We start from the raw sequence: 26,130 nt of genomic DNA, 5'->3' as shown, positions 1-26,130 counted from the left end.
TTAGTCCGGAGAATGTGAGGTTGGCGTTTAACTTGCCCATGATGCAAGGAGATGAACGCCCCTACACTAGAAGGGTCAACTTTAATCAAAGGTTGGACCAAGTCCTTATGGACATATGTGTAGAAGGAGCTCAATGGAAGATTGACTCCAAAGGCAAGCCGGTTCAACTAAGAAGATTGGACCTCAAGCCTGTAGCTAGAGGATGGTTGGAGTTCATTCAATGCTCAATCATTCCCACTAGCAACCAGTCTGAAGTTACTATAGACCGAGCCATCATGATCCATAGCATCATGACTGGAGAAGAGGTGGAAGTTCATGAGATTATACCCCAAGAACTCTACAAGGTGGCTGACAAGTCCTCCACTATGGCAAGGTTAGCCTTTCCTCACCTCATCTGCCACCTATGCAATTCGGCTGGGATTGACATAGAGGGAGATATCCTCATTAAAGAGGACAAGCCCATCACTAAGAAAAAGATGGAGCAAGCAAGAGAGCCCATTCATGGAGCTCAAGAGGCGTATGAAGCTCATCACCATGAGATCCCGGAGATGCCTCAAATGCACTTTCCTCCACAAGACTATTGGGAGCAAATCAACACCTCCCTAGGAGAATTGAGTTCCAATATGGGACAACTAAGGGTGGAACATCAAGAGCACTCCATCATGCTTCATAAAATAAGAGAAGATCAAAAAGCAATGAGGGAGGAGCAACAAAGACAAGGAAGAGACATAGAAGAGCTCAAGGACATCATTGGTTCCTCAAGAAGGAAACGCCACCATCACTAAGGTGGATTCATTCATTGTTCTTATTTCTTCTGTTTTTCGTTTTCTATGTTATGTGCTTATCTATGTTTGTGTCTTCATTACATGATCATTAATAGTTAGTAACTTTGTCTTAAAGTTATGAATGTCCTATGAATCCATCACCTCTCTTAAATGAAAAATGTTTTAATTCAAAAGAACAAGAAGTACATGAGTTTCGAATTTATCCTTGAACTTAGTTTAATTATATTGATGTGGTGACAATGCTTCTTGTTTTCTGAATGAATGCTTGAACAGTGCATATGTCTTTTGAAGTTGTTGTTTAAGAATGTTAAATATGTTGGCTCTTGAAAGAATGATGACTAGGAGACATGTTATTTGATAATCTGAAAAATCATAAAAATGATTCTTGAAGCAAGAAAAAGCAGCAAAGAACAAAGCTTGCAGAAAAAAAAATATAGGCGAAAAAAATAGAAAGAAAAAGAAAAACAAGCAGAAAAAGCCAAAGCTCTTAAAACCAAGAGGCAAGAGCAAAAAGCCAATAACCCTTAAAACCAAAAGGCAAGGGCAAATAAAAAGGATCCCAAGGCTTTGAGCATCAGTGGATAGGAGGGCCTAAAGGAATAAAATCCTGGTCTAAGCGGCTAAACCAAGCTGTCCCTAACCATGTGCTTATGGCGTGTAGGTGTCAAGTGAAAACTTGAGACTGAGCGGTTAAAGTCAAGGTCCAAAGCAAAAAAAAAGAGTGTACTTAAGAACCCTGGACACCTCTAATTGGGGACTTTAGCAAAGCTGAGTCACAATCTGAAAAGGTTCACCCAATTATGTGTCTGTGGCATTTATGTATCCGGCGGTAATACTGGAAAACAAAGTGCTTAGGGCCACGGCCAAGACTCATAAAGAAGCTGTGTTCAAGAATCATCATACTGAACTAGGAAGATCAATAACACTATCTGAACTCTGAGTTCCTATAGATTCCAATCATTCTGAACCTCAATGGATAAAGTGAGATGCCAAAACTATTCAAGAGGCAAAAAGCTATAAGTCCCGCTCATTTGATTGAAGCTCTGTTTCATTGATAGTTTGGAATTTATAGTATATTCTCTTCTTTTTATCCTATTTGATTTTCAGTTGCTTGGGGACAAGCAACAATTTAAGTTTGGTGTTGTGATGAGCGGATAATTTATACGCTTTTTGACATTGTTTTTAGTATGTTTTTAGTAGGATCTAGTTACTTTTAGGGATGTTTTCATTAGTTTTTATGTTAAATTCACATTTCTGGACTTTACTATGAGTTTGTGTGTTTTTCTGTGATTTCAGGTATTTTCTGGCTGAAATTGAGGGACTTGAGCAGAAATCAGATTCAGAGGTTGAAGAAGGACTACTGATGCTGTTGGATTCTGACCTCCCTGCACTCAAAATGGATTTTCTGGAGCTACAGAACTCGAAATGGTGTGCTTCCAATTGCGTTGGAAAGTAGACATCTAGGGCTTTCCAGAAATATATAATAGTCCATACGTTGGCCAAGAATAGACGACGTGAACTGGCGTTCAACGCCAGCCTTCTGCCCAAATCTGGCGTCCAGCGCCAGAAAAGGAGCCAAAACCAGAGTTGAACGCCCAAACTGGCACAAAAGCTGGCGTTCAACTCCAGAAAGGACCTCTACACGTGCAACACTCAAGCTCAGCCCAAGCACACACCAAGTGGGCCCCGAAAGTGGATTTATGCATCAATTACTTACTCATGTAAACCCTAGTAGCTAGTTCATTATAAATAGGACCTTTTACTATTGTATGAGACATCTTTTGATCATCTTAGGATCTTAGGATCATCTTGGAACACATTGTTCTTAGACCATGGGGGCTGGCCACACGGCCATGCCTGGACCTTCACTTATGTATTTTCATACGGTATAGTTTCTACACTCCATAGATTAAGGTGTGGAGCTCTGCTGTTCCTCAAAGATTAATGCAAAGTACTACTATTTTCTATTCAATTCATCTTATTTCGCTTCTAAGATATCCATTCGCACCCAAGAACGTGATGAAGGTGATGATTATGTGTGACGCTCATCACCATTCTCCCCTATGAACACGTGCCTGACAAACACTTCCGTTCTATATGAAATAAGCTAGAATGAATATCTCTTAGATCTCTTAACCGGAATCTTCGTGGCGTAAGCTAGAATGATGGCGGCATTCAAGAGAATCCGGAAAGTCTAAACCTTGTCTGTGGTATTCCGAGTAGGATTCATTGATTGAATGACTGTGACGAGCTTCAAACTCGCGATTGTTGGGCGTTAGTGACAGACGCAAAAGGAGGGTGAATCCTATTCCAGCATGATCGAGAACCGACAGATGATTAGCCGTGCTGTGACAGAGCATGTGAGCATATTTTTCACTGAGAGGAGGGGATGTAGCCACTGACAACGGTGATGCCCTTGCATAAAGCCAGCCATAGAAAGGAGTAAGATTGATTGGATGAAGATAGCAGGAAAGCAGAGGTTCAGAGGAACGAAAGCATCTCCATTCGCTTATCTAAAATTCTCACCAATGAATTACATAAGTATTTCTATCCCTATTCTATTAATTATTTTTCGAAAACACCATTATCAATTTATATCTGCCTAACTGAGATTTGCAAGGTGACCATAGCTTGCTTCATACCAACAATCTCTGTGGGATTCGACCCATACTCACGTAAGGTATTACTTGGACGACCCAGTGCACTTGCTGGTTAGTTGTATCGAAGTTGTGAACCATGGTATTGGCACCATGTTCTTGGCGCCATTGCCATGGAAAGAAAGAGCCATGAATTCTACATAATCAAAGTGTAATCATGATTGCGCGTACCAAGTTGCTCACGTTGCCAGGGATTGTTTGAGCCTGGACATCACAATTTCGTGCACCAATAAAGTATGTATATGTTAGGTGAGATCTTAGACTAATCAAGGATTCACTTTGTTAGCTCACTTAGCCTTATATATATATACCCTCACCCTTACCTTAGCCCCATTACAACCTTGAAAAGACCTCATGATGTTTGCATTGGTACATTAAATTTTTGTTGATTGGTTAGATGAAGAACAAGGTTTAGAAAGCATGACTAGAGAAGAGTAGAGTGAATTACCCTATACACTTGAGAGATTAGAGTGATATACACTTCCAGTGAGGGTTCAACGCTTAAATTCTATGTTCCCTGCTTTCATGAGCTATCTTCTTACAAGTTCACTTGCTTTTTATTGTATGATTTGAATTAGTAGAAATTGGTTTGTATTTATCTTGGAGAACTTATTTACTCTTAACCAAGTAAGTAAAAGCATTTAGCATGTAGTTGCATTCATAGGTTGCATTTCATACCATTCCTCTTCATCTTTATAGCTTCTCTTGAGCTTAGCATGAGGACATGCTAGTGTTTAAGTGTGGGGAGGTTGATAAACCACTATTTTATGGTTTATCTTGTACTCAACTGAGTGGTTTTTATTAACTCTTTACCCACTTATTCATACTATTTGCATGGTTTTATATTTTCTTTCCTAATTATGTGTTTTGATTGAAAACATGCTTCTTTGATCTTATATTTGCTTATTATTAATCCTCTCTTATTACCATTAGATACCTTGATATGTGTGTTAAGTGTTTTCAGATATTATAAGGCAGGAATGGCTTGGAGGATGGAAAGGAAGCATGCAAAAGTGGAAGGAATACAAGAAGTTGGAGAAATTGCTAAGCTGTCCAGCCTGACCTCTTCGCACTCAAACGGCTATAACTTTAGCTACAGAGATCCAAATGACGCGGTTCCAGTTTTGTTGGAAAGCTAACGTCCGGGGCTTCGATTTGATATATAATTTGCTATAGTTTCCCTGATGCTAGGCGACGCGACCGCGTGATCCATGCGGCCGCGTCGCAGTGACAGAAATCAGCGTGTTTGAATTCTTCTCCAGCGATTTCTGGGCTATTTCTGACCCAGTTTGAGGCCCAAAAAACACAGATTAGAGGCTATAAAGTGGGGGAATGCATCCATTCATAGGGGGCTTTTCACATTCACAATTTTAGGAGTAGATGTAGTTTTTAGAGAGAGAGGTTCTCTCCTCTCTCTTAGGATTAGGATTTAGGACTTCTCTTAGTTTTAGGAGTGACTCTCAATCCCAGGTTCAATGTTCTTTTTATTTCTTTTCTCACTTTTGTTTATGACTCTTTATGATTGATTTTCTATTTTAATATATTTTGAGGTATTTCAGACTTATGATTGCTCTCTTTGATTTATGTTGCCCAATTGGCTTATGAACTTTTCCATGTTAGATTTTACTGCTTTGAATGTATTTTATTTGAGGTATTCCAGATATTTATGATTTTAATTTAGCTTTCTACATTTTTGGTCTTGGTTAAGAAATCAGTAACTCAGGAATTATCCAACTCAACAGCATAATTGATAACTGTTATCTTTGCTAATTGAATTGAGCTTCAATAATCCCAACCTTTTCTTAGGAAATAAATAGGATTCGAAGATCAAACTAATTAATCCCTTGACTTTCCTTTACTTTAGTAAATGTTGACTAAGTGGAATTAAGATTCAACTTTCATTATTATTGATAAGGATAACTAAGTCTGGACTTCCAATTTCTAATACCTTGCCAAGAGTTATTTTATTATTATTATTTATTTTTCTTATCATTCAACATACTGCTTCCTTACTTTCTAAAACCCCTAATTTGCAAGACTCATAACCAATAATAAGAACATACTTCCCTGCAATTCCTTGAGAAGACGACCCGAGGTTTAAATACTCGGTTATCAATTTTAAAGGGGTTTGTTACTTGTGACAACCAAAACATTTGTACGAAGGAATTTCTGTCGGTTTAGAGACTATATCTACAACGCGATTATTTTTATGAACTTCTTTACTGGCAAAAATCCCAACGTCAGGCCATCAAATCTCATCTTTCATGACTAAAAAAATTCGCATACACAAAGTAGTTTGTTTTCACACATTTTTGCATGAGTAACTGCGAAAATGAAAATTAATTTTATGTTATGTTTTTGTAGCTCTCTTCTGCAAAATTGAGAAATAATTTTGTTTTGTTTTCATACGTCTCTTATGTGAAAATATCACATTTTATTTTCGTTTTTTATGTATGTGAAAATGCAAGTAAATGTACCATAGTTATCAAACCCGGCTCGACCCGGCCGGTTCGACCAAAAACCTGGTCACCCGGTTATTTGGTCGGGTCGAGCCACTCGTCGAACCATTTAAGTAATAAACCTGGTAAAAACTGGTTGACCCGACTGGGTTTCATGAAAATCGGTGACCCAGACCAGTTCATATAACCCGGACCGGATTATGCTTTTTTTTTAAACGGTGTCGTTCTTTGTTCTCTCCCTCACTAACCCCCTTTGCGTGGTGCCCTAACCTAGAATCAGAACCCATCTCACCTCTCTCTTCTCTCGCCACTCTGTTCCTCAAGCCCGTTGCCGGCTCCTCAAGCTCCGGTCTCCCCCTCAAGCTCGTCGCCGCTCAAGCTCTGGTCGCCCCCTCAAGCTCGTCGCCGCTCAAGCTCTGTCGCGCTCTGTCATAGTTTGTAAGCTCGCCTTCCATCTTCGGCCATCAACACTTCTTTGGTCCTGACTCTGGGTTTAGGGTTTTAGCTTCGGCCAGGGTCTTCCATCAACGCTTGCTTCATCTCTCTGCCTATGTGAGTTTCAGCTTCAGCCCTACTATTTCTCTTTCAATTTTATTGCTGTAAATTATTAGTACATCTTGAATTTATTGTTCAAAGTTGAGTTTGTTGCTGAAATTATGATTTGTTAATGTTAATTTGCTGTAAATCATATTTGGAGAATTGAAGTTTTTTGTTGCTGCCTGAAAGTTATCATAGTTTAAGTTTTTTTTGCTGCTTAAAAGTTATCATAGTTATCATAGCTGAATTTGTTGCTAGAATTCTAGAAGTAGAATTTGTTGTCAGCTGTAAGTTGAATTTGATGCTGAATATATCATAAATGTGGTTGTTGTTGGAAGTAGAATTTGTTGCTGGATAATTAAGTTGAGTTGAATTTGTTATTGATCCTTGTTGTTGTTGTGTTAAATTTGTTCTGATCTCTGATCTTTCTCTCTTTTCTAACTCTGTTATAAATAAAACTCTTGCATCCCTCTAAGAAGTGTGTATAATTGATTCATTGATGGAAGAATAAGATGAAGTTAATTCAGTTCACTAATTTCTTGAAGCTCTCTCTTCAAACTCTTCTTTCTCTATTTCTGATGTTTTGCATAATGTAATCTTTCTTATGGAAGATATAGTTGCAAATTAAAATGAGAAAAATATTGATCAAGGTCTAAATTTGTCCTATAAATATATACATGAAACACCAAATCTATTTCTATCTTTCTGATGCTCTAAATTTATATTAGAAACTAGTTTATTATCTCTTTTTACATCATTAGTTATGTCTAAAAATTACTATTTGATTATTGTTATTATGTTTGCAAAGACTTACATTTTAATTTTTAATACGTAATTTTAATTTCATTTATATAATTTTATATTTTTTTAGATTATGACCGGGTTAACCGGGTGAATTAGTGACCCACCGGTTGAACCAATAACCCGGTGACCTGGTCATATGACCGGGTTGATTATCGGTTTAGTTCTGATAACTATGAAATGTACAAAATCATTTATTTTTATATTCATGTTTAAACAGGTAAATAATAAAAACTTTTATTTAAATAAAAAATTCATTTGGGCTCTTTCTATAAAAAAATTTCACCATTAAACTAAAAGTGAATCTCACTTTTATAGTGTTAGGTACTAAAATGTGATATGTGATATTTTGGATATTGAGTTAAGCATGTGGTTCATTGAAAGATAGTTTTTTCAAGGCTTTTCTTAGTTTTAAACTGAAAAAATCTATTATAAGAGATTCTGGATTTTAAGATAGATTAGGATAGATATGAAATTTTCAATGGAGACGAGAACTGTACGAATGAGAGCGGGAACTAGTGAATCAACTTCATGATTCCTTAAGACCAGTTAAATTAACAACAAACAGAGAGAATACAATTGTGTGAAAATTTGATCAAACAAACATTTTCTCTACTAATTTCTTTGTGCATGTTTTGCAAGCATAAATTCTTCTGGAGAACATAACGAGCTACAGCTTTGCTAGAGATTGATATATAGGGTGAATATTAAGAAAATATTGTGTAAGATAGGGCTGATTGATCAAAGGGATAATATTGGTGTCATATGTAAAAAAAATTTTAAATATATTCATCATTTGTTCATTGGCTATGAGTTTACTTGGCAGGTATGATGCACTTGGTTATTTCAGGCTGGTAGATTATAAGAACCGCGATTAACTAACCAATTAATTAAATAATAAAATTTCTCAAATTAGGTTCCGAAAGATTAGAATGATAATTATGGGATTTAAATATGATTTTTGGACTCAGTAGATTTTTCTGAGTCAGAAAATGTAATTTTCTGCGAAAAACCGCATAAAAACTCGAACCAGTAGATGAACTGGCCAAACCGGTTTAAGTCTGTTCGGTACTGTACGAGAATAATTAAAAACAGTAAAAAACCTTAGGAAAATATTTAAAGTCGAAAACCGGGCGTTAATTTTAAAGGTTTGGCCCGAAATTGGGACAAACGAACCAAAAATACTAACGGGTTGGACCGGACCAAAGTTGGGCCCCAGCCCAACATATAAAACCTTCTTTAATGAGCCATCAGCTCATTCACCACACTCATAAACATAAAACACAGCTGCAAGAGTGAAGTGAGAGGGGAGAGCTAAAACACTATCCACTCTCTTCTTCAATCTATCATATCTCGAGCTACGGTGCTCTGATTCGCATGCCATTAGTGGCAACGCGAAGCTCTCACTGAGCCCGTCATTTCTAGCTAAGACTTGTGGTAAGCTTCTCAAAATTCTCTACCTAATTTCCTACCCTAAGAATTTCGAGTTTTTGGGTTTTGTATTAAGTAAAATTTTGTGATTTTGGGTGTTTAGGTACACTCTAGCCTTTGGTTCCTATTGGGTTTTGATGCCAAGGCATCTTAGGCTAGTTTCACTAGCATTTTTCTGTTAGTTTTAGTTGTTTTATGCATTTTCTTGAGCTTAAAGTAACCAAGAATGGTTAAATGAATAACAAAGCAATGAACCATCCAAACAGTATGATTTTAATGCAAAATCCATGAGTTTTAGTTATATTACTTGAATGCTATGAATGGAAGATTTCTCATGAAATTTTGTAAGACTTTGATGCAATTGTTTGGATGATTTCAGGGAAGAAGAGGCTAAGCAAGGAAGCAACAAAATCAATAAAGGAAGCTTGAATATCACATGTGGAGTTTAAGTTCCAGTTTAAGCCTAAACTGGAGCTTAAACGCCAGAATCAGGAAGGCTAAGAAATGCTGGACTTGAAGTTTAACCTCCAGTTTAACCTTAAACTGGAGGTTAAACGCCAGAATGAAAGTCTCACCAAAGAAGCATTTCCACGTTTAACCTCCAGTTTAACCTTAAACTGGAGGTTAAACGCCAGAAAGGGGAAAAGCACCAGGGAGCCATTTCCACGTTTAAGCTCCAGTTTGACCTTAAACTGGAGCTTAAACGTGTTCGACCAAGTTTCTCCTCCAGGGTTGCTTTCTCCATTTCCACGTTTAAGCTCCAGTTTAACCTTAAACTGGAGCTTAAACGTGTTCGACACCTCCAGGGCTACCTTCTAAGCTTCCACGTTTAAGCTCCAGTTTAACCTTAAACTGGAGCTTAAACGTGTTCGACCTCCAGGGCTACCTTTCTCAGCTTCCACGTTTAAGCTCCAGTTTAACCTTAAACTGGAGCTTAAACGTGTTCGACCTCCAGGATGCCTTCTTCCATTTCCACGTTTAAGCTCCAGTTTAACCTTAAACTGAAGCTTAAACGTGTTCGACTATATTACCCTCCAGGGCTGCCTTCTTCCATTTCCACGTTTAAGCTTCAGTTTAACCTTAAACTGAAGCTTAAACGTGCTTCCACAAAAGGCATCACTGGAAGTGTCTGGCGTTTAAGCTGCAGTTTAAGCTTAAACTGCAACTTAAACGCCACTCTTGGAAAAGGTTTCTGGGCCAAAAATATTGCGGTTTAAGTTAGTATTTGAGCACAAACATTAACTTAAACTTACTCTGGTATGAAACCCAATTGAATATCATGGTTTATGGGATTGGGCCTGAAGGATTGATGAGTCTGAAATTTCAATTTATTGAGTCATGTGTCATTATTTGATTATCACTAAGTTGGCTCAATGAATGTTACAGAATTTGGATCAACAGCCTCATCAAGATTATGGATCATAAACCCAAGGCAAAAGGAAAGCAGGGAGAAGCCTCAAAGCCCAAGAAACACAACAGAAGCTCAATATAGAAAGTGTATAAATAGGATAGAATTTAAGTTAGATGGGCACTGGAACTTTTACCTTTTCATTTAGCTAGTTTTCATATCTTTGTAGTTGAATTCAGAGCTATGACTCACTAAACCCCTTTCATTGGGTTAGGGAGCTCTATTGTAATTCAATGAATCAATAATAGTTTATCTTCTTCTTCAATCTTTTCTCTTGAATTTTGTTAGAAAGCTTCTCGATCTAATTCCATTGGGTAGTTGTCTTGGGAAAGAAACTACCCATAATTGGAATCCTTCGGAACCTTGGGAAAGGAATGGAGGATTCATGCTAGAGAAGCTTTCTCACAGTGAATTGGATTGGGGTTTGGATGGATATTGTGACATGTAATCCTACCAAATTGTGGTTCATGAAACTGTGTGGTATAATCAGTGATCGAGCATCATCTCTTCTTATGAACATTTAAACCAAGGGATTGGGAATTTGTTTGTTTTTAGAGAGAATTGGTGAGCCAAGGGATTGGGATCCAATCATATAAGATTGCCAAGCAAAATTCAATGAACGCATTGGTTGAGGAAGAGATAAACATGTTTTGATTCGGAGATCTCAATATCTCCTAACACCCAATGAATTCCCCATTTCTGATTTCCACTTTCTCTTTACATTCTGCAACTCAATTCATGCAATCACCCCCATTCCCTTTTAATTTCAGCAATTTAGCTTCTGCTCTTTAATTCATGCAATTTAAGATTCCGCCATTTCAATTTCTTGTCATTTACTTTTCCCGCCAATTTTACATTCCGCAATTCTCATCTAAATCTTGATTCCGCTCAACTAGAACACACTTCTAATCCGAATTGCTCACTCAACCAATCCTTGTGGGATTCGACCTCACTCTATTGTGAGTTTTTACTTGACGATAACCGGTGCACTTGCCGGAAGGAATTTTGCCGATCGTGCAATTTCCTAAATCGTAGCATAACTAGTTTATGCACGCATCAAGTTTATGGCGCCGTTGCCGGGGATTGGTTTTCGATTGACAATTCTCAAGTTGGAAGTTAACTAGATTGAGCATTTTTTTTTGTTTTGATTAATTCAGTACATGTTACTTGTTGAATTTCAATTTCTGCACTCTGTTACATGCTTTCTTTCTTTATGCCTTTAAATTCAAGCAACTAACTCACTGACTCACTAACTGTTTGAATTAATTCCTCAATTGCTCTAACCATACTCTTCCATTAACCAAGAGTATTTCACTTGTTTGTTGCCTGTGCTGTGTTCTTGTATGACAAGTAGGAGAGGAGAGACATCAACTCCTCCATATACCAAACCAGAGAGGACCCTTCATAGACTGAGAAGGGAAGCAAGAGGGAAGAGAGTACTGGGAGAAGAGGAATCTGAAGGAGAATCTGAGGACAATTTTGAGGAAGCTTTAGATCTCAATATGGATAGAGAAGTTCACAACCATGAGAGAGCTGATGGAAACAATGCCATTCCTGAGAGGAGGGTTCTTAGTTCATACATAAACCCAACCTCTGGGAATTGTGGTAGCAGCATTCAGAAACCACCCATTCAGGCCAACAATTTTGAACTCAAACCACAGCTAATATCACTTGTGGAGAATCATTGTTCATTTGGTGGGAGTGCTAATGAAGATCCCAACCAACATCTCACAAAATTTCTGAGAATTTGTGACACTGTGAAGTCCAATGGAGTCCAGGAAGATGCCTATAAACTGCTTTTGTTCCCATTTTCACTTAGGGACAAAGCAGCTAAGTGGCTGGAATCATTCCCAAGGGGGAGTCTAACAACATGGGATGAGGTGGAAAGCAAGTTTCTGGCACGTTTCTACCCCCCACAAAAGGTCAATAGGCTTCGATCTGAGGTTCAGACTTTTAGACAACAAGATGGTGAAACTCTCTACGAGGCATGGGAGAGATTCAAGGATTTGACAAGGAAATGCCCACCAGACATGTTCCATGATTGGGTGCAATTGCATATTTTCTATGATGGACTCTCTTATGAATCAAGGAAGGCTGTAGACCATTCATCAGGAGGTTCATTGAACAGGAAAAAGACTGTGGAAGAAGCCATTGAAGTGATTGAGACAGTGGCTGAGAATGAGTACTACTATGCATCAGAGAGGCACAACACTAAGGGAGTCATGGAGCTGAACCATGTTGATACAATTCTAGCCCAAAACAAGGTGTTTGCCAAGCAACTAGCAGAGCTTACCAGGCAATTAGAAACAAAGCAAGTGGCTGCAATACACACACAAGATCAAGAGGAAGTAAGCATTGAAGGAGGTGATTGGGAAGAGGCCAACTATGTGGGAAACCAACAAAGGCAATCATATGATCCACATTCCAACACTTACAACCCAGGATGGAAAAATCACCCAAACTTTGGGTGGGGGAACCAACAAACCCAACCACAAAACCACAAACCTTACAACCACAACCAACATAACAATTCCACATACCAAAACTCCAACCAAAGATCATACCAAGCCACACAAAACACTTACTCCCAACCATCATATCATGGCCAAAATAATCAACCTACCCAACCTAATCCGAACCAACAATTTCAAGATCAATTAAACCGAATAGAAAGAATGCTTGCAACCATGAGTCAAGACATAACCGAATTGAAAGCTTTTAAGGAAGAAGTAAATTCTAACCTGCAAAACCAAGGAGCTGCCATCCAGAAGCTAGAAAATCAAATTTTGTATTTGTCTAAGCAAACCCCTGGGACAAGCGTTTCTCATGCTGCCAAGGCTATTGCAAGGGAAGAATGTAAGGCCATAACCCTCAGAAGTGGAAAGAATCTAAAGGAGATCTCAAAGGAAACCACAGAGGCTGAAGCAAGGGAACATGTGAGAGACAAGGAACAAGGACAATCTTTTACACCGTCCGCAACAAAAGAAAAAGAAAAAGAGGTCTTGAAGCCTTATACACCTAAAGCACCATATCCTCACGTTTGATGAAAAGTGAAAAGGATGGTCAATTCTCCAGGTTCTTGGAGATTTTCAAGAAGCTCCAAATCAACATTCCGTTTGCTGAGGCAATAGAGCAAATGCCACTCTATGCAAAATTCTTAAAAGAATTAATGACCAAGAAGAGAAGCTGGAGAAATGAGGAAACTGTGTTGTTAACTGAAGAATGCAGTGCCATCATTCAACACAAATTGCCTCAGAAATTGAAGGACCCAGGCAGTTTCCAAATCCCCTGCATCATAGGAGAAGTCATGGTGGAGAAGGCCTTGTGTGATTTAGGGGCCAGCATCAATTTGATGTCTCTAACAATGATGAGAAGAATGAAGATTGAGGAAGCCAAACCAACAAGAATGGCCCTCCAATTGGCAGATCGAACTTTTAAATTTCCTCATGGGATAGTTGAAGATTTGTTGGTGAAAGTGGGAGATTTTATATTTCCTGCTGATTTTGTGGTGTTAGATATGGAGGAAGAAGCCAAAGCTTCAATAATTCTGGGAAGACCCTTCCTAGCTACTGCTGGAGCCATCATAGATGTACAAAAGGGTGAACTCACTCTTAGACTACATGATGAGAAATTGGTGTTTAACGTATTCAAGGCAATGAGCTATCCATCAGAATCACTAAGGGAATGCATGAGGGTGGATGTAGTGGACATTGCAGTACAAGAAACCTTTGAGGAAACAACAAAGGAAGTGGTAGAGGAGGAGTTCACTAAGGACATAGAAGTTAGTGACATCAAGGCTGCTGAAACAACCATGCCAAACATGCCAGAGATAGGGAAAGAAGAGAAGGAAGCACCAAAACCTGAGCTCAAAGCATTGCCCCCTAATCTCAAGTATGCATACTTGGGTAGTGATGAGAGTCATCCTGTTATCATTAGCTCTACCCTGAGTCAAGAACAGGAAGAAGAATTGATCAAGGTGCTACAAACTCATCAAGATGCCATTGGATGGACCCTAGCCGATTTGAAGGGGATAAGTTCATCTATATGCATGCATAAAATCTTGTTAGAAGAGGATGCTAGACCCTCCATTCAAGCTCAGAGAAGATTGAATCCCGTCATGAAAGAAGTGGTACAAAAGGAAGTCATGAAGTTATGGCAGGCAGGGGTAATCTACCCCATTTCTGATAGCCCATGGGTTAGTCCCATCCATGTAGTTCCCAAGAAAGGTGGCATAACTGTGGTGCCAAATGAGAAGAACGAACTCATACCCACAAGAACCGTCACTGGGTGGAGGATGTGCATAGACTACAGGAAGCTCAATGAAGCCACCAGAAAAGATCATTTCCCACTCCCATTCATGGATCAGATGCTTGAAAGGCTTGCAGGACATGCTTACTATTGCTTTTTGGATGGATACTCAGGCTATAATCAGATAGTAGTTGATCCTAGAGATCAAGAGAAAACATCATTTGTTTGTCCATATGGAGTTTTTGCTTATAGACGCATGCCCTTTGGATTGTGCAATGCACCTGCCACTTTCCAAAGATGCATGCTGTCCATCTTTTCGGACATGATTGAAAAATTTATTGAGGTCTTCATGGACGATTTTTCTGTGTTTGGAGATTCTTTTCCTAGCTGCCTACACCACCTTGCTTTGGTGCTTAAGAGGTGCCAAGAGACTAACCTAGTATTAAACTGGGAAAAGTGTCATTTCATGGTCACAGAAGGAATAGTCCTTGGCCACAAAATCTCTAATAGAGGCATTGAGGTGGACAGAGCTAAGGTGGAACTCATTGAAAAATTACCTTCACCAAGTAATGTCAAGGCAGTTAGGAGTTTTTTGGGACACGCTGGTTTTTACAGAAGGTTTATTAGAGACTTTTCTAAAATAGCCAAACCCTTGAGTAACTTGCTTGTCTCTGATACACCCTTTGTATTTGATAAAAATTGCATGCTAGCCTATGAACTTTTGAAGCAAAAACTTTCCTCTGCACCTATCATTGCCCCACCTGATTGGAACTTACCTTTTGAACTGATGTGTGATGCATCAGACCTTGCTATTGGGGCAGTGTTAGGACAAAGGAAAGACAATTTGGTACATGTGATTTATTATGCCAGTAAAGTCTTGAATGATAACCAAAGGAATTACACTACCACTGAAAAAGAACTCTTGGCAATAGTCTTTGCATTTGACAAATTTAGATCCTATCTCATTGGATCTAAAGTCATTGTCTTCACTGATCATTCAGCTTTAAAATACTTACTTGCTAAACAAGAATCCAAACCAAGACTTATTAGATGGGTTCTTTTGTTGCAGGAATTTGACATTGAAATCAAAGACAAAAAGGGTGTAGAGAACAAGGTGGCAGACCATTTATCAAGGATACCATGTGAAGAAGGAAGCGCACAAAGCACACATATAAATGAGTGCTTTCCTGATGAACAACTCATGGTAATTCACAAAGCACCCTGGTTTGCAGACATAGCAAACTTCAAGGCCACTGGGAGTTTGCCGTTGGAATTTAACAAGCATCAAAGGAAGAAATTGGTAAATGATGCCAAATACTTCATCTGGGACGAACCATACTTGTTCAAAAAATGTTCCGATGGCATACTCAGAAGATGCATATCAGAGGAAGAAGGAAGGGAAGTCTTATGGGACTGCCATGGCTCCACTTATGGAGGACATTTTGCAGGAGAAAGAACAGCAGCTAAGGTGTTGCAGTGTGGTTTTTATTGGCCCACTATCTTCAAAGATGCAAAGGAACTAGTGAAGCACTGCCATGAATGCCAGAAAGCGGGGAACCTGCCAAGAAGAAATGAAATGCCACAACAATTCATTCTGGAACTTGAATTGTTTGATGTATGGGGGATAGATTTCATGGGACCCTTTCCCTCCTCATACTCAAATAATTACATTCTTGTGGCAGTAGACTATGTCTCCAAATGGGTTGAAGCAATAGCAACTCCAACCAATGATAATAAGGTAGTCATGAACTTCCTCAGAAAACACATTTTTTGCCGTTTTGGGGTTCCAAGAGCAATCATCAGTGATGGAGGAAGCCACTTCTGCAACAAACCATTAGAGTCATTGCTTCTAAAATATGGAGTCAAACACAAGGTAGCCACACCATACCATCCACAGACAAGTGGGCAAGCCGAAATATCTAACAGAGAACTCAAAAGAATCCTGGAAAAGACTGTGGGAACTTCAAGGAAGGACTGGTCGATTAAGCTAGATGATGCTCTTTGGGCATATAGGACAGCTTTCAAAACACCAATTGGAATGTCTCCTTTCCAACTAGTATATGGAAAAGCTTGCCATTTGCCACTGGAGTTGGAGCACAAGGCATACTGGGCCTTGAAACTTTTGAACTTGGATAGCAAAGCTGCTGGAGAAAGAAGGATGTTGCAAATCCAAGAGTTGGAAGAATTCAGAGCTGAAGCTTATGAGAATGCCAAAATTTATAAAGAAAGAGCAAAGAAGAAGCATGACAGCAACATAGCCCCAAGGAAATTTGAAGAAGGACAAAAAGTATTGCTTTACAATTCTAGGCTGAAGCTATTTCCAGGGAAGCTAAAATCAAGGTAGTCTGGACCATTCCTTGTCACCAGGGTCTCCCAATATGGACAAGTAGAAATCATGGAAGAAAAGTCACAACGAACCTTCATTGTGAACGGTCAAAGACTCAAACATTACTTGGGAGATGTGGAGGAGAAGGACAAGGTTAAATATCACCTCAACTGAGGAAGCTGACCGTCAAGCTAATGACGTTAAAGAAGCGCTTGTTGGGAGGCAACCCAACCTGAGGTAATACCCTTTTGCTGTTTCTTTATTTGTTTCAATAAAAAGGGTGAAGTAGTTTCTGTGCATTGCAAAGAATTAAGTTTGGTGTTTCACACCAAACAATGAATTCGTGGATCAATAATTCAAAGGGGAATGTGTGACTCTAAGTTTGGTGTTCCACCATAAAGATCAACTGAACACAACAACCTTTGAATTATATGAAAGGAACAACCATTCTAAGCAGTCACAGAAATGCTTAAAACCCTTAGCAGCAATTTCATTCCAAAGAGAACTCAAGGATTCAAAGAACAGAGAAGTAAGTGGGAGACTAAGTTTGGTGTTCACACACCAACTTAAGACTCAGATACCTACCCACACATAGTTGAGCTAACCACTCAAGTGCTTGAGAAGCAAGCAACTTCATCACTCTTTGCAGGAAAGGAAACAAGGATCTTAAAACATGAAGCAACAATTAGGAGAAGAAGGAGAAATCAAAGTGTTTCCTGGCAACAAAGAGAAAACAAGGAATTTCACAAGGTGGTATTGTTCCTTGATAATTCTTTAAAAAGGGCAAACAAAAGCATGCTTGTTCTGGTTTAAACTGTAAATGTTGAATCTTTCTGGAATGTGAAGTTTTTAGTATATTTGTCTGTTTATTGCTTTGAATAAAGTGAATGCCTAGATGTTTGGATATAACCTCACCTTCTTAAACAAGTGCTTGCCATGCTTGTTCTGTTTCCAAAAATAAAAGAAAAGTTTGAACAAAAGTAACTTGGCTCAATTAGTGACAAATCAAGTAGAATTAAGTGGTGGTATGTATGCTTGATTGTTTAAGTCAGATCACTGGAAATAGAGTGTAGAATTATCATTTTTTTGTATAGAAATTGAAAACTGTCTATGGATCTTGATGAATAAATGTCTTTGGCCATGAAAAAGAAAGAAAAAGAAGAAGAAAAAGCCACTGAAAAAGGGCAACCAAAAAGCAAAAAAATTGAGAAAAGAAGCTAGGCACCAATGGTTTGAACTTCTGAGACAAATGCCTGTGGTGTTTATGTATTAAGGATATGCTTGGATGAATAGGTTCTGAGGAGTGTTTCAACACTTGGTAACTTGGGTTAACTAACCCGGGATTATCAACCAAAAGTCCATTATCAAGAGCAACCTAAATACAAAACATTTAGTCACACAAAGAGGTGCTGGGCACCAATGTCTCAAGAAGAAATGTGAACCAAAATGCCTAAAGTGGATATGTGTAGTGCACTGATAAGAAAAAGAAAATGCCAAAGGCTTGTGCAACACATGACACTAAGCAAACAAGGAGCAAAGAAGCTCTAAGAAAAAGAAAAGAAAAAACAAAGAAGAGAAAAGTGCCAAGGACATAAGAATAACAAGAGGCCATAGCAGTGTTTGATGGATGCAATGAAAAAGTGATAATTCTACCTGATAAGTATGAAAAAGTGATGCTGCAACTTTCTGCATAAAACCCTTCTGATGAACTTCAAATGCTTGCTAATATAGCCAATGTAATTGCTTTCTGTTTCATACTTTCTTCTCAAATAACTCAGGACTTGCTTAGGGACAAGCAAGTATTAAGTTTGGTGTTGTGATGCCAAGGCATCTTAGGCTAGTTTCAGTAGCATTTTTCTGTTAGTTTTAGTTGTTTTATGCATTTTCTTGAGCTTAAAGTAACCAAGAATGGTTAAATGAATAACAAAGCAATGAACCATCCAAACAGTATGATTTTAATGCAAAATCCATGAGTTTTAGTTATATTACTTGAATGCTATGAATGGAAGATTTCTCATGAAATTTTGCAAGACTTTGATGCAATTGTTTGGATGATTTCAGGGAAGAAGAGGCTAAGCAAGGAAGCAACAAAATCAATAAAGGAAGCTTGAATATCACATGTGGAGTTTAAGTTCCAGTTTAAGCCTAAACTGGAGCTTAAACGCCAGAATCAGGAAGGCTAAGAAATGCTGGAATTGAAGTTTAACCTCCAGTTTAACCTTAAACTGGAGGTTAAACGCCAGAATGAAAGTCTAACCAAAGAAGCATTTCCACGTTTAACCTCCAGTTTAACCTTAAACTGGAGGTTAAACGCCAGAAAGGGGAAAAGCACCAGGGAGCCATTTCCACGTTTAAGCTCCAGTTTGACCTTAAACTGGAGCTTAAACGTGTTCGACCAAGTTTCTCCTCCAGGGTTGCTTTCTCCATTTCCACGTTTAAGCTCCAGTTTAACCTTAAACTGGAGCTTAAACGTGTTCGACACCTCCAGGGCTACCTTCTAAGCTTCCACGTTTAAGCTCCAGTTTAACCTTAAACTGGAGCTTAAACGTGTTCGACCTCCAGGGCTACCTTTCTCAGCTTCCACGTTTAAGCTCCAGTTTAACCTTAAACTGGAGCTTAAACGTGTTCGACCTCCAGGATGCCTTCTTCCATTTCCACGTTTAAGCTCCAGTTTAACCTTAAACTGGAGCTTAAACGTGTTCGACCTCCAGGGCTGCCTTTTCTATTTCCACGTTTAAGCTTCAGTTTAACCTTAAACTGAAGCTTAAACGTGTTCGACTATATTACCCTCCAGGGCTGCCTTCTTCCATTTCCACGTTTAAGCTTCAGTTTAACCTTAAACTGAAGCTTAAACGTGCTTCCACAAAAGGCATCACTGGAAGTGTCTGGCGTTTAAGCTGCAGTTTAAGCTTAAACTGCAACTTAAACGCCACTCTTGGAAAAGGTTTCTGGGCCAAAAATATTGCGGTTTAAGTTAGTATTTGAGCACAAACATTAACTTAAACTTACTCTGGTATGAAACCCAATTGAATATCATGGTTTATGGGATTGGGCCTGAAGGATTGATGAGTCTGAAATTTCAATTTATTGAGTCATGTGTCATTATTTGATTATCACTAAGTTGGCTCAATGAATGTTATAGAATTTGGATCAACAGCCTCATCAAGATTATGGATCATAAACCCAAGGCAAAAGGAAAGCAGGGAGAAGCCTCAAAGCCCAAGAAACACAACAGAAGCTCAATATAGAAAGTGTATAAATAGGATAGAATTTAAGTTAGATGGGCACTGAAACTTTTACCTTTTCATTTAGCTAGTTTTCATATCTTTGTAGTTGAATTCAGAGCTATGACTCACTAAACCCCTTTCATTGGGTTAGGGAGCTCTATTGTAATTCAATGAATCAATAATAGTTTATCTTCTTCTTCAATCTTTTCTCTTGAATTTTGTTAGAAAGCTTCTCGATCTAATTCCATTGGGTAGTTGTCTTGGGAAAGAAACTACCCATAATTGGAATCCTTCGGAACCTTGGGAAAGGAATGGAGGATTCATGCTAGAGAAGCTTTCTCACAGTGAATTGGATTGGGGTTTGGATGGATATTGTGACATGTAATCCTACCAAATTGTGGTTCATGAAACTGTGTGGTATAATCAGTGATCGAGCATCATCTCTTCTTATGAACATTTAAACCAAGGGATTGGGAATTTGTTTGTTTTTAGAGAGAATTGGTGAGCCAAGGGATTGGAATCCAATCATATTAGATTGCCAAGCAAAATTCAATGAACGCATTGGTTGAGGAAGAGATAAACATGTTTTGATTCGGAGATCTCAATATCTCCTAACACCCAATGAATTCCCCATTTTTGATTTCCACTTTCTCTTTACATTCTGCAACTCAATTCATGCAATCACCCCCATTCCCTTTTAATTTCAGCAATTTAGCTTCTGCTCTTTAATTCATGCAATTTAAGATTCCGCCATTTCAATTTCTTGTCATTTACTTTTCCCGCCAATTTTACATTCCGCAATTCTCATCTAAATCTTGATTCCGCTCAACTAGAACACACTTCTAATCCGAATTGCTCACTCAACCAATCCTTGTGGGATTCGACCTCACTCTATTGTGAGTTTTTACTTGACGATAACCGGTGCACTTGCCGGAAGGAATTTTGCCGATCGTGCAATTTCCTAAATCGTAGCATAACAAGTTTATGCACGCATCAGGTTTAACCCAATCAATCTTGAATAAGGTGAGTTTATTCTGAACCCTTGTGAAATTGCAATTTTGATGTAATCCTAGGTTGATTTAGTTATGAATTATGTGTATATAGCTTGAATTGGTGTTGTATGGAGAATGTTGGTGACTTGAATAACTTGAAAGTGGACTTGCTAGCTTGATTGAGTTTGAGAGAGCTTGTGGAAACTTGGTGGAGTCAATTTGGTGATTTAGTGCATATTGGGAATTGGCCAAGGTATGGTTTCGGTTTTCTCTATGTAATATATAATATTTCTGGACACTTAGGCTAGTGACCCATAGGATAGGATTGAATTAAATTGGTTGTTGAATTTGTTGAATGATGATGTATGATGATTTGATGATTTTGGGTTATTTTGATGGAAGTTGGTATTGATGTTGATAAATGATGTTGGATGTTGAACTTGAAGTTGATTTCTCATGATTAGTGGTAATAGAATGATGATTGATGAGTTTGTTATGTGAAAAATGGTTTAAAGCGATATAATTGATAATCGGGTTTGAGAATTTTATAATATGGGTGGTGGAATGTGAGACACATGGTAAGAACTGATGTGAGTTGAAGTTGATGTGGTTTTGGTTGAAAATTTTGGTAAATTGAGAAATTAGTGAACTTTTGTAAAACTGGATTTTTGATGAACTTTATCGGATCATATCTTGAGCTACAGTTTGTGAAATGGGATGAATTTTTTATCATATCCAAATGTTGTATAGAAAGATATGATCGTTGCAAGTTGGTGTCTGAAATCTAAATTCTGTGAATGCTGCAGAATTTGTGATTTCTGGTTTGTCACACACTGTGTATTTTTGACAGTGTGCAACACGCACAGCCTTGTGCACACGCACACAAGGGGATATGGCTGCTGTTGGGAGTGCTAGCACACTCTGAGCGTACACACAACCAACGAAGTTTTGCAAGCTGTGCGCACGCACAACCTTGTGTGCACGCACATGTTGGAAGGTGCATTCTGTTGAGGACATTTTCACGCATCGTGCGTATGAACAGAATGGAAATTTTTACTCCCTGTGTGTACGCACACCTCTATGCGTACGCATGATAGAATGGAAACTTGTCTCTCAACAATTTTCCTTTGGCAAGTATACCGAATTGTCGTCAAGTAAAAACTCACAATAGAGTGAGGTCGAATCCCATAGGGATTGATTGGTCAAGCAACTTTAATTAGAGGAATGTTCTAGTTGAGCGAAGCAGAATTTGGTTTGAGAGTTGCAGGAAATTAAATGGCGGGAAAGTAAATAGCAGAAAATGTAAATTACTGGAAATAAAGAGCTGAATGTAAATGACGGAAAGTAAATTGCAGAATCTTAAATGGGAATGGGGAAGATGCTCATAAAAGTAAATTGCAGAAATTAAGGAGAATGGGTAAGATCAGAAATGGGGATTCATTGGGCTTAGGAGATGTTGCATTGATGCCAGGGCATCTTGGCCAGTTTCACTGACCTTTTCTTTACTGTTTTTAGGTTAGTTTCATGCATTTCCTTAGGAAAAAAGCTAGTTTTGGGTAGATATTCACTTACACCTTGATTCAAGCATACATTGTGCATTTTACATTATTTCATGAAGATTTTGCATAAGTTTAGTGACAAATTGTATGTTGCATTGCCCATGACTTGGACTAGAACTTTGATGCGCTCTATTGCTTGATTTCAGGACCAAAGGAAGCAAGGAATGGGAGGTAACTTGCAAAGTTAATGAGAAAAGTGATTGCCAATAACGCTCTCAAAGCCATCATTGACCACGTTAAGAGTCACGTTAACTAAGTTAACGTGAACTCTAACGTGGAGAAGGGAAGTTGAGCCAATGTTAGGGACACTTAACATTGTCACTAACGTTGGCAAATGCTCATAAGTGGCCATGTTAGAGTCCACGTTAACTTAGTTAACATGGCCTCTAACGTTAAAAAAGGGGAGAAACGCCAACGTTAGTGACATTCAACATTGTCACTAACGTTGGCCTAAGGAGAAACATACCACGTTAACTCCCACGTTAACTTGGTTAACGTGGGAGCTAACGTAAGAAGCAAGAGTGGTCGACAACGTTAGTGACACCCAACATTGTCACTAACGTTGGAAGCAACCACACAACCCCCCAAGGAGCCACGTTAACTTCCACGTTAACTTAGTTAACGTGGAAGCTAACTTCCACGTTAACTTAGTTAACGTGTAAGTTAACGTGGAAGCTAACGTTGATGAGTGAAAGAATGGCCAACGTTAGTGACACTCAACATTGTCACTAACGTTGGGGATGGCTAAGCATGGCCACGTTAGAAGCCACGTTAACCTAATTAACGTGGACTCTAACGTGAGATATAGGGGCACCTTGGAACGTTAGTGACAATGTTGAGTGTCACTAACATTCTCGAAGGATGGCAAGCCCACGTTAAAGAGCCACGTTAACTAAGTTAACGTGGGCTCTAACGTGGGAACAAAGGGGGCTTTTCAAAGTTATTGGAAATGTTAAGTCTCAATAACGTGTGCGAAGGACTTAGAGGCAACGTTAGTGGCAACGTTTATGCCACTAACGTTGAAGTTAACGTGGCTTTTACTTAGTAACGTTAGTGAGAAAGTTGATTGTCACTAACGTTCTCGAACTTATATTTTCACTAAACGTTAACACCCCTAACGTCCTGAGCTAAAGTCTCTACCCACTTCACATTTTCTCTCTACAAGTAAAGCCAAGCCCAAATGAAGAAGAGAACTGCTTCAAACTCAAGATCCAAAGGCCCAAGACTTGAAGAGCCAACTAGAAGCTGAGAGAAGTAGTATATATAGGAGTAGCTTTGAATTGTTGAAGAGTTCTGAAAAGTTGGAAAAGAGAACTACTCTCTGTATTTTACCTTCTCTGCAAATTCTAGTGTTATGATGTATTCTCCATATTTGTTTTCATTTTCTAGAGCTATGAACAACTAAACCCCTTTCATTGGGTTAGGGAGCTCTGTTGTAATTTGATGGATCAATACTAATTTTCATTATTCTTCTTCTATCTTTTCTCTTGATTTTACTTGAAAGCTTTCGATCTTCATCCAATTGAGTAGTTATCTTGGAAAAGAAGCTATTCAAACTTGGATCTCTTCTGAACCTTGAAAGAGGAATGAAGAGATCAAGCTAGAAATGCTTTCTTATGCTGGACCAAATTGGGTTTGGATTGGTATGTGACCATAACCCTCTCAATACTTGATTTGGGAAATGCATGTGGTATAATCAGTGACCATACTTCATCTCTTCTCATGAGCAATTGACCAAGGAATTGGCTATTGATCAAGATTTGAGAGATTAAATTGCAAGAAATTGTAATTCAATCAATTAAGATTGCCAAGGAGATCAATGAGTGCATTGATTGAGGAAGAGATGAAAATGAATTTGATCCGGAGAATTGCAACATCTCCTAAGCCCAATGAACTCCCCATCTCTGATCTTACCTATTCTCTTTAATTTCAACCATTTACTTTTATGAGCAAATCCCCCATTTCCATTTACAATTCTGTAATATATTTTCAGTCATTTACTTCCAGTCCTTTAATTCTAGCATTTACTTTTCTGTTATTTACATTCCCACCATTTTATTTTCTACAACTCTCAACTCAAATTCTAGATTCGCTCAAGTAGAACATTCTTGTAATTAAAGTTGCTTGATCAATCAATCCCTGTGGGATTCGACCTCACTCTATTGTGAGTTTTTACTTGACGACAAATTCGGTACACTTGCCGAAGAAAATTTGTTGAGAGACAGTTTCCACCCGCATCAAGTTTATGGCGCCATTGCCGGGGATTGATTGTACATCAACAATGATTAAATTGGAAGATCACTAGATTGAGCATTTTTACTTTGTGAATTTCATTTTTTGTTTGAGTGATTTACATTCTGTTTTAGTTAAACTTCTTCCCTTCCCCCTCTACTCTTTTGTTTTTCTTTGTTATTTTCAATTCTGTTTGCTAACCCACTAACTGTTTGATATATTGCATCACCCACAACTAACTGTAATTCTGACAAAAAAAAAAAATACTCTCTGCACCTATCTTTTCTTGCTTACACTTGATGGTTGTATGACAGGGAGAAGAAGCGGGGCTTCAACTTCCTTCGATTCTGAACCTGAGAGGACCTTCCTTAGATTAAGGAGGGAGGCAAGAGGAAAGAAAGTGGTTGGTGCTGAGGAAGAAAAGGAATTCTTTGAACCAAACATGGAAGACAACATGGAAAACCATCATGAAGAAGAGGATCACAACCATGGGGGAGGAGGTAGAGCGAATCATGCTGGGGAGGATAGAAGAGTTTTGGGCTCTTACATCAATCCAAACCCAGGCAATTGTGGAAGTAGCATCCAAAAGCCAACAATCCATGCCAACAACTTTGAACTTAAACCACAGCTCATCACCCTTGTTCAGAACAACTGTTCGTTTGGAGGAGGTGTTCAAGAAGACCCCAATCAACATTTGACCACCTTCCTGAGAATATGTAACATAGTGAAGTTTAATGGTGTTCATCCTGACACCTATAGACTGCTCTTGTTTCCATTCTCACTTAGGGACAAAGCAGCCAAGTGGCTGGAATCTTTCCCAAGGGAAAGCTTGACAACTTGGGAAGACGTGGTGAACAAATTCTTAGCAAGATTTTACCCTCCTCAACGAATCAATAGGCTGAGAGCTAAGGTCCAAACTTTCAGGCAACAAGATGGTGAGACTCTATATGAAGCATGGGAGAGGTTTAAAGATCTAACAAGGAGGTGCCCACCAGATATGTTCAACGAATGGGTGCAGCTGCACATTTTCTATGAAGGGCTCTCTTATGAGTCAAAGAAGGCTGTAGACCATTCATCCGGAGGATCTTTGAACAAGAAGAAGACTATTGAGGAAGCCATAGATGTTATTGAAACAGTAGCAGAGAACGACTACTTCTATGCTTCCGAAAAAGGAAACACAAGAGGAGTAATGGAGCTAAACAATGTAGATGCTCTGTTGGCCCAAAACAAGCTCATTACCCAGCAGCTGGCTGACCTCACCAAGAAGATGGAGAGGAACCAAGTAGTAGCAATCTCAACTTCATCAACAACCCAAGAAGGAGTGAATGAAGAAGCAGAGGATAGTCAGGAGTAAGCCAACTACATTGGGAATTCACCAAGGAAAAACTATGATCCATACTCCAAAACCTACAACCCTGGGTGGAGAAACCACCCAAACTTTGGGTGGGGAAGTGAGCAAGATCAAAAA

The 26,130-nt window shown here is 38.7% G+C and overlaps 2 non-coding genes across 2 annotated transcripts; both read right to left on the bottom strand.

Annotated features, from left to right (window-relative positions):
* Positions 1-12,006: 12,006 nt before the first annotated feature.
* Positions 12,007-12,110, bottom strand: LOC148548122 (small nucleolar RNA R71). Its single transcript, XR_015898203.1, has one exon. It is a non-coding gene; the product is annotated as a small nucleolar RNA R71 (small nucleolar RNA).
* Positions 12,111-25,557: 13,447 nt separating this feature from the next.
* LOC148548121 (small nucleolar RNA R71) lies at positions 25,558-25,664 on the bottom strand. The gene has a single exon (XR_015897914.1). It is a non-coding gene; the product is annotated as a small nucleolar RNA R71 (small nucleolar RNA).
* Positions 25,665-26,130: the final 466 nt, after the last annotated feature.

The sequence above is a fragment of the Arachis ipaensis genome, chromosome B8, assembly GCF_059453495.1.
Source record: "Arachis ipaensis isolate K30076 ecotype BB chromosome B8, ASM5945349v1, whole genome shotgun sequence".
NCBI classification, from domain to species: domain Eukaryota; kingdom Viridiplantae; phylum Streptophyta; class Magnoliopsida; order Fabales; family Fabaceae; genus Arachis; species Arachis ipaensis.
This window is presented reverse-complemented; position numbering and strand designations above follow the sequence as displayed.